We start from the raw sequence: 9,377 nt of genomic DNA, 5'->3' as shown, positions 1-9,377 counted from the left end.
CACCGACATGTTAGCTGAACAATCCCAGCATTCCATGAGCGGGAATACGATCCGGGCCACGGTTCTGAGAGTATCGAATCCTCACAAGTAAATAACAAGACAAGACGATAGATACTGTCGTATTTGGTGTAAATAAAACACCCTTTATGAACATTTTCCTTGCAGATTATTTTCAACTTGTCTTCGTAGATTTACAAAGTGGGATAAGGCCATTCCGCCTGTGTGCATCGCGGCTAATCAGAGAGCCAATCATTCCAGTCGCAGTTTCCAACTTTGGCCCAAAGTCTCGTGTGTTCTAATGTTCCCAGTGCAAATGTCAATGACTTTATCCTGTGTTCTTAAATGGCACAATAATGGGGCAGATGTGTGACCTTTGCACAGCGACTTGTAACTCTTTTGAGGAACTTCTGCTCATTTTCACCCACAAAGGGAGACACACAGAAAGATACCCCTAAAGCGACAGAGGTCTCCGTTGTGGTGAGCTGGAATTTGAAATGGATAATAGGACAAATGCAAGCTTCAAATGTGGTAGCACAGAAGCGACGTCCCGGCAGGACATTACAGGGGAGCGTCAACGTGGGGCACGGTTAAAGTCAGACATTCCCCTCGAGCCAGGTAGGACTCGAACTTACAATCTTCTGATCCGAAGTCAGACGCGTTATCCATTACGCCACTAGCCCAACAGACACGCTCACCGCTGGCAGAATGTCGATATGTAATGCCATGGACTTTCACGGAATCAGAATTAAATAGGTGAACAAGCAGCGAAGAAAATCACCAACACTGCTTCACTTCGAAGTTTCCAATTTGTGAAGCAGTGACTTTCACTGGCAAAGGAGAAACATTTGTCCTCAGTTGCCTGCTTCGGGGTCGCCTCCTTCTCTGCTGGAAGTTTCCATCGTTTTATTCGCAGTCCCGACGCGATTTCATGATCCACTCCAGTGAAAACGTGTCATGGTGTCGTCTTAGCAAGACCCTGCCGAAACTCTGCGAGAGACATCTGGTCATTTCGAGCTCAGGATGTGGAATTAGACGAGCTGCGTGACACCTTTTATTGGCGCCGCCACTTCACTGCAAATTAGCGGCTCAAAACGAGCCGTTGTTAGCATCAGCTTGATTTGTACCTTCCTGTCGTGCATTTGCTGAACAACATCAGATAGATCCCGTCCGGCCCAGCTGACTTATCTATTTTCACACTCTGCAGTATTTCTAATATCTCTTCTATGTGAACCTCAATCTCTTCTAGTCTAGACGCAAGTATCTCTCTATCTTCCTCGCCAACATTTTCATTATCTATAGCGAACTCTGTCGAAAAATATTTATTTTGTGCTTCCTCTATCTCCACTGACTCCACATACGACTTCCCACTATTATCCTTGATTGTCCCAAATTTAACTCTCGGCATTCTTTTAGTGCTCACATACCTATGGAAAGCCTTAGGGTTAACCCTGATCCTATCTGCCAACAACTTCTCATGTCTCCTCCTGGTTCTTCTCAGCTCTCTTTTTAGGTCTTTCCTGATATCGTTGGAACCCTCGAGCGCTCGAACTGAGTTTTCACGTTTTCTCCTAACATAAGACTTCTTGTTCTTCTTGACCAGGGTTTCCACTTCCTTAGTAAAGTACGGCTCACGCGTTCTATATCTTACTCCCTCCCTGACAGGAACATACTTATCTAGGACACACAGGAGCTTTTCCTTGAATAACCTTCACATTTTTAATGTGCTCACCCCCTACAGTTTCCTACCCCACTCTACGATTCCTAAATCTTACCTCATTGCATCGTGATTTCCCTTCCACCAGCTGAAACTCTTGCTCCGTGGAGTACACCTATCCCTTTCCATCACGAAAGTAAACCTGAGAGAATTGTGATCGCTGTCTCCACAGTGCTCACCTACTTCCAAATCTAAAACCTGGCCAGGCTCCTTACCCAGTACTAAATCGAAAGTGGCTTCTTCCCTTGAAGGCATGTCTACATACTGTGTCAGGAAGCCCTCCCGCACACAGTGGACACAAACTGACCCATCTATAGTACTCGTACTGTAGTGATCTCAGTCAATATTTGGATATTGTCTTGAGTGTCCCAGAGTTTTTCATTAGCCCACAGTCCAGATGAAGTTTGTAATCCTCGCGTACGGGAGCGAGAATTCTTTCAATGTCTCAGATCAGTTCCTGTGCCGAGAAGATCAGAGTCAATGTCCCTTCCTCTACTCGGACTGACAATTTACACTTCTTCAATCTCCTATGATTCCATTTCCCAAAGGGTTTCTCAAGATTTCCAAAGCTGGAGCCTAAATTATATGGTTTGCTTCCTAATCATTTTTCCAACTGCCAACTGACAATATTTTCACAGTAACTCTTCACAATCCTCTGGCTTGCACCATGTCCAGGGATGAGAAGTCCCGTTTGGTGGAGAGAGTTCCTAGGCTGGTGAGTTTCACTTTGGAACAAAGATGGTTAAGTGGCAATTTCCTGCGGTCGTTTGTAATGATGGGAGAGGGAGCGGTGGGGAATGAGCACTCTGACGAGCAGGAGGAAGTGTTGCCAATGACCAGACTCCGAGAACAGAGGACAAGGGATGAAAGGAATCTAATGAAAAGCAGCACTTCTGCTCAGGGCGTTCAATAACAACTGCGGAAACCCGCTGTGTCGAGCAGTGTATCTGGAAAGAGAAACAGAGATAATGTTTTAAATGCGGAGCATTCCTAATGAAGAACTCGAGTTTCTCAAGTCTAATCAAATTACAGGCCTGGTTTGCAAAACAGGCTTTCTGAACTTTGAATTGTTCCAGCAGGAAAGCATTCCTAACGTAGTCAGCAGGATTCGAACCTACGTGGGGAAACCCCAATGGATTTCTAATCCATCGCCTTAACCACTCGGCCATGACTACAGGCAGCATCGCACCCTGAGCATTGACCAAATCAGCCGTGATCTCATTGAAATCTGCCGCTGACTTGAGTTACATGTTTCCATCTCCATTCATACCTTTGCTGTCATTTGTAAGGTGCGAGACAACAATGTAAAAGAAGAAAAGCACAAAGTTAGGACAAGATATTTGTAGCAAAATTGATTCAAAATGATTAATTGAAAGGAAAATCACAATTGGAATTTGCTAGATCTCTTTGCGAACATGACCAGCAGAGGTCATCAAGGGAGCTATTGATCTGAGTATTCTTGGACATGAAACAAACAAAGTTTAATTACATGTTCATTTCTTTTTCTGGCGGAGGAACCGATTTTTCCAGATGCTCACAATGACAGAGATTTTTCCCAATTAAAGAGGAAAATAAGTCCCATCTCACGCTGACACCATCGTAAGCGCTGCTGTTTCACAATGCCACAGAGTCAGGGTCAATTCCCGCCTCAAGGAACTTAATGTGTGGAGTTTGCACGTTGTCCCCGTGGCTGCGTGCGCTTGCTCTGGTTTTGTCCCATGGTCCAAAAATGTACCGGTTAGTTGAAATCGCCGTGCTAAATTGACGGGGTTAAAGGAGAGGAATGCATTTGGTCTCGGGCGGGTCGGTGTGGAGTTGCTGGGCCGAAGGGCCTGTTTGCACATTGTAAGTATTCTAATCTACAGTAATCAATGACCAAGGTACAGCGCACGTTGTTCAATGGGCAAATATGACTTTTTGATTGTTTTTCTTCAAAGTTTCTTCCAATTCAAACAGGAGAGGAAGAAGGGAAATGAATGTCTCTCATAATTCTTGCCTTCTTTTATCATTCACAGGCGGTTTTTTTCCTCTACTTTTTTTTAACACCGTGTTTACTGTTAGTGTTCTTGTCAGCCACACCGGCTGGTTTCCTCTTTCCTCAATGTTCCTCATCTCTACCCAAACACACTTTCCATCCTTATCTCCTGAATCAAAGTAATCTCTAACCATTGCATAATTGCCACGGAAACTGGGCTTTTCACACGCTTGTGTATGTCATTTTCCAATATTAATTGATCGTTTACTGTGTTGCAATTGCGCACGAGAAGAGGAAAACAAAATAGAGGCCGGTGATCCTGGGTTTCAAACACACGTAATTGCAGCTAAAACGAAGGTTACTGCACACAATGCGATCACGGAAGCATGCACCAAACGTCAGGAAGCACACAATAAGTGCAATGTTGGATGTCATTTCCGGAAAAGGACGAGAAACACAATAGAAATACGTCTCTTGGGTACTATTTTGGATGTATTTCTCAATAAACTATCGTGTGTTACATATGTTCCATCGGGAGTTACCTCACACAAGGAAGTAACCAGTGCTGCAGACGGTCATATAATCCGAGCTCCAAGTCCCGGAGTCAGAGACACTCAGTCCCCTGTGTGTCCCTGCAAGGAACAGCTGTGCATGGGGTTTACAGTGTAACTGAACTGCATGAATGCGGCTCGATAGTCGTCTGTCTGCTTCTCCTCTATAGTTTTCTGTGCAGTCCCTGCGTGCAATCTTGTCAACTACGTTTGTCCGGCACAAGATGGGCATTGGTCACTTGTCTCTGAGAGAGGCTGTTGGTTTATGTGTTGTCATAATTCCGAGTGTAAGGAGGAATCTGGCTGTCAGTTCCTAGAAACTTACTTTAATAAATGGAAGCGTGCGTTTTAACTTGCCGTGTGGCATATACTCATTGCAAAGTTTGTGCACTGCGAATCACGTTGTGGGACTATCCAATTTTGGCAAAGAATTTGTGTGGCATTCACGAGTTTCCACGACCAGCTATCCCAAGTAGCAATACAGACAAATGGCAAGAACTACAAATTCGATTAGAGCAGCACAAGGTTAATCTGACAGGGCAAACAGAAGGCAGCCAGAAGATTTCTGGGTGTAGGGCAATCACCCAAGGTACCTTTTCATATGAAAGTCTGTGCATCAGTAGAATCTGGGACCAAAGTAGTCTATGTTGGTTATTCATATTCCAGACAACATGCGTTGTTCCCCGTTTACTCTGAAAGTGAATAGACATAGTTATTTCACCGTTATTTCGAAAGAAGATCCTGCATTGAATCTGTTCGCCGTTTTTTGATGTTGTGGCGAAAAGGTGGGCAATCGCGATGTGAAAAGTTGCTATGCTTTCATTTCCTTCATTACTGTCCAGGTGAGGGAGAAAGGTGATTTGGCTCACTCGATCAGATGGGGGCACCGGCGCATTAATGGCCGAATTTAATCACGGATATACTTGGAAATGTTCACTTTTAATGGTTCGTTGTTGTGTTTTGTTTTATGATACTTGAGCACTTTCTGGGACTTGGCAATACACTAAATCTCCAGTAGGTTTGGAATTGCCTCGCTGTTATTTGTGCGAGCAGTTCATGTCAGAGACGACTCACAGTGCCTCACAGACAGCACTTCAGCTTCGGGGTGTCTGATCATGGTACTGCCTTTTCAGTTTTGATTCTGTTCCCCGATAAGAGCTGTCAGTTTTTGGATTCGCTGGAGAGCAAAGTGGGTAATGCGATATGTGAGGAATTTTTCTTCAGCCAAAATCTTTGATGGTGAACTTGGGAAAGTGTCAAGAAGAATGGTCATTGGCAGGAAATATCCGGAAAACCATCATCTCTGGATCGGTTAGGCTCATCCACCCTCCAAACAAAATAGCCAAGCTCGCTGACTGAGTAACAAACATCATGCGGTTTTTTGCAAATGGTGTATTCATACCGGTGCCGGTGGCTTGAGCATCTCAGACTTGTCGAGCATGGAAACAAATCCCGCGATCCAACTTGCCCTTGCTGAATAGATAACCGAAATTAATCCATACATTTCTGCCAATATTTGTGCCTTTTCTCTCCGAGGTCTTCCTGTCTATTCAGATGCCTTTGAAATGTTGTGAGTGAACCAGACTCTGCCACTAAATGTGGCGATTCATTCCACACACACAAAGGTTCTGTGTGAAAAACATGTGTCCCTCACATCCCTTTTAAATCTTTCCTCTCTCACATTTAACATTTCCTATGTAGATTTGAACTCGCGTGTCTTGTGAAGAAGTGCTCCCTGACTATTTACTCTGTCTGTCTTCCTCATGATTTTATAAGCTTCTGTGAGGCCATATCTAAGCCCTGAAGCTCCTGGGAATCTGACGAAGCCTATTCAGTTTCGTTCTCATGTCCAAGCACGGCAAACCTTGCAAATCCTTGTAAAGGTTTTCTAAACTTACACTTGCAAGAAGTGTGTCCAGCTGCAGCACTTGTTTGACCGCGTGGCCACTCTGGAGCTGTGGTTGGACTCACTGTGGAGTGTCAGCAATTCTGGAGAGTTATGTTGCCTCCCAGGTGCTCAGGCCAGGGATGTCGCCCATCGGCTGAAGAGCATTCGAAAAGGGGATCGTGAACAGCCAGTTGTCTTGGTGCAGACAGGCACTGATGAAAACAAAAACGAGATGAGGACCTGCAGGGAGAATTCAGGGAGCTAGGATAGAAATTAAAGAGGAGGACCACAAAGCTAGTAATCTCAGGATTACTGCCGGTGCCGTGTGACTGCCAGCGTAGAAATGAATTTTTAAAAATGGCACGATGAACACGTGAGTTGAGGAATGGTGCTGCAGGGCGGGTTTCAGATTTGTTGGATTTTGTGACCAATTCTGGGGAATGTGGGACTATAAGAAAATTGAAGATCTACATCTGAACCATACGGGATCATATGTCCTTTCGGTAGTTTTTGCTACTGCTGTTGGGGAGGTTTTATACTAATGTGGCAGGGGGCTGGGAAGCACAAGATTAAACAGGTCGGTAGGTGAGGTGGAAACTGGAAACGCCAAGAATCAGGAAGCTAGCATTTATAATGGGAAGAGTAGGCAGAGAGCAGATGAATGCAAAAGAACTGGTGGCCTGAAATGCATCTACTTTAATGCGTCGAGTATAGACAGATGAACTTAGGGTTTAGATTGGTGCCTGGGAATATGACGTTATTGCGATCACAGAGATTTAGTTGACGGAAGGGCATGGTTGGCAACCAAATGTTCGAGGATATAGACGCTTCAGACGGGACAGGGAGGGAAGTAAAAGGGGAATGAGTTGCATTGCTGGTCAGGGATGATATCATGGCTGTGCGATAGGAGGACACCATGTAGGGCTTTTGTCGTGAGATGGAGCAGTGAAATAAGAAGGGTGAGGTTAGATTTTTGGGGCTGTATTACAGTGAGCGTGAGGTGTAAGAAAGAGTAGTTAAACAGATCATGGAAAGACGTAGAGGCAATAATTTAGTGTTGATTGGAGATTTCCGTTTTCCCAACATTGTCCGTGATACTCTTAGCGTCAGAGATCTGGATGGGATGCCATTTGTAAGAAGCCTCCAGGTGAATTTTCTGGAGCGGTATATCAATAGTCCGACGAGGGAATAGGCCATATTGGAACTGATCTTGGGGAATAAGCCAGGGCTGGTGATAGCAGTTGCCGTGGGTGATTTCTTTAGGAAGTGTCCAATATTCTGTAAGTTTTAGAATACTCATTGACAAAGATGAGGGTGGTCCTGAGGAAAGAGTACGAAACTGGGCCAAAGCTAATTATATCAAAATTATGCAGGAGGTCGGAAATGTGGATTGGACACAGCTATTTGTAGGAATGTCCACAGTTCATATGTGTCAGGCTTTCAAAGCTAGGTTAAATATAGTGCAGGAGAGGCATGTGCCGTTGAAGGCAAAGGATTTGAAAGGCAATATTCGTGAACTGTTGATGACAGGACAATTGTACGACTCGCCAAGAGGAAAAGGGAAGCAAACATAAGGCCTCGGCAGCTAACAACATAATGGTCCCCGGAGGAACATGAGAAGAGTAGGAAAAGTATGAAACGAGGAATCAAGGGGGTTAAAAGGGGTCATGAAGCAACTTCACGCTAGCACAATTAAGGAGAATCCTAAAGCCTATTATTCATATATAAAAAGCAAGCGGGTAGCCAGAGAAAGGATTGGTCCACTAAAGGAAAATTAAGGAAGGCTGTATGTCGAATCTGAGAGAGTGAGTATGATTCTGAATGATTATTTTGCATCAGTGTTCACTGAGGAGAGGAACATGATGAATGTTGAGTCTAGAGTTAGACATTTGATTAATCTGGATCATGTTGACACAAGTAGGGAAGCTGTGTTGGGCAGGCTAGGGGTAATTAATGTGGACAAATCCCCAGGAACGGTTGGGATCTATTCCTGGTTCCTGAGTGATGTGAGAGAGGAATTAGCTGGGGCGCTGACAGATATCTTCGTGGCATCCTTCAGCACAGGTGAGGTTCTGGCCGACTAGAACGTTGGTCATATTGTCCCCTGTACAGGAAGGATAGTAGGGATATTCCGGATAACTACAGAACAATGGGCCTAACATCAGTGTTGGGAAAGTTGCTGGAGAAGGTACTGAGGCATAGGATCTATTCATATTTAGAAAATAATGTGCATATCAGTGAGAGGCATAGAGTTTTTCGGGGAAGTGCCCAACTTGATAGATGAAGGAAAGGCTGTTGATGTCATATACATCCACTTCAGTAAGGAGTTAGATAAGGCTCCCCATGGTAACCAAATGCAGAACTTAAAGTAACATGGTATGCAGGGTGTTCTACACTGGTGGATAAAGAACTAGTTGAGCAGTGGGGGACAGAGAGTAGCAGTTGAATGGAGTTTCTGGAAATGGAGAAAGTTGACCAGTAGTGCTCCACAGGGGTCAGTGTTGTAGCCACTGTTGTTTGTGATATACTTAAATGATCTGGAAGAGAGCACTGTTGCAATGATCAGAAAGTTTTCAGATGACACGAAGATTTCTGGACTAGCAGAAAGTATAAGTGACTGTTAAAGAATACAGGTGGATCTAGATATACTGGAAAGTTGGGCGGAGAAGTGGCAGCTGGAGTTCAAAACAGACGAATGTGAGGTGACGCATTTCGGTCAGTCTAATTCTAGATGGGGTTATACAATGAACAGAAGAGGTTTGGGGGAAAGAAGTTGATGGACAGAGAGATCTGTGAGTGCAGGTCCATTATACTCTGAAGTTTGCTGCACAGGTGGATAGAGTAGTCAAGCAGGCATATAGTATGCTTGGCTTCATTGGATGGGGTATTGAATAAAATGGCTGGCAAGTCATCTTAAAATTGAACAATACATTGGTCTGGCCACGCTTAGAATACTGTGTAATGTTCTGGTCGCCACATTACCAAAAATATGTGGATGCTTTGGAGAGGGCGTGTAAAATGTTTAAGCAGATGTTGCCTCATATGGAAGGTGCAATCTAAGAAGAGAGGTTGAGTAGGTTAGGTTTGTTTTCATTGGAAAAAAGGAGTTTGAGGGAGACCTTTTTTGAAGTTTACAGAATCATGAAGGGTACAGACAGGGTAGATAGAGAAAAGTTCTATTTCCCAGGTTGAAGGATTAAAAACGAGAGGTCACGCTTTCAAGGTGAAAGGTGAAAAGTTTAAGAGGGA

At 44.3% G+C, this 9,377-nt stretch overlaps 2 non-coding genes across 2 annotated transcripts; both read right to left on the bottom strand.

Annotated features, from left to right (window-relative positions):
• Positions 1–607: 607 nt before the first annotated feature.
• Positions 608–680, bottom strand: trnar-ucg (transfer RNA arginine (anticodon UCG)). The gene has a single exon. It is a non-coding gene; the product is annotated as a tRNA-Arg (tRNA).
• A 2,127-nt stretch (positions 681–2,807) lies between these two features.
• On the bottom strand, positions 2,808–2,889 carry trnas-aga (transfer RNA serine (anticodon AGA)). The gene has a single exon. It is a non-coding gene; the product is annotated as a tRNA-Ser (tRNA).
• Between the last annotated feature and the right edge of the window lie 6,488 nt (positions 2,890–9,377).

The sequence above is a fragment of the Chiloscyllium punctatum genome, chromosome 29 (assembly GCF_047496795.1).
Source record: "Chiloscyllium punctatum isolate Juve2018m chromosome 29, sChiPun1.3, whole genome shotgun sequence".
Taxonomy (NCBI): Eukaryota; Metazoa; Chordata; class Chondrichthyes; order Orectolobiformes; family Hemiscylliidae; genus Chiloscyllium; species Chiloscyllium punctatum.
The sequence above is the reverse complement of the archived record's forward strand: the minus strand, read 5'-3'. Positions and strand labels throughout refer to the sequence as shown.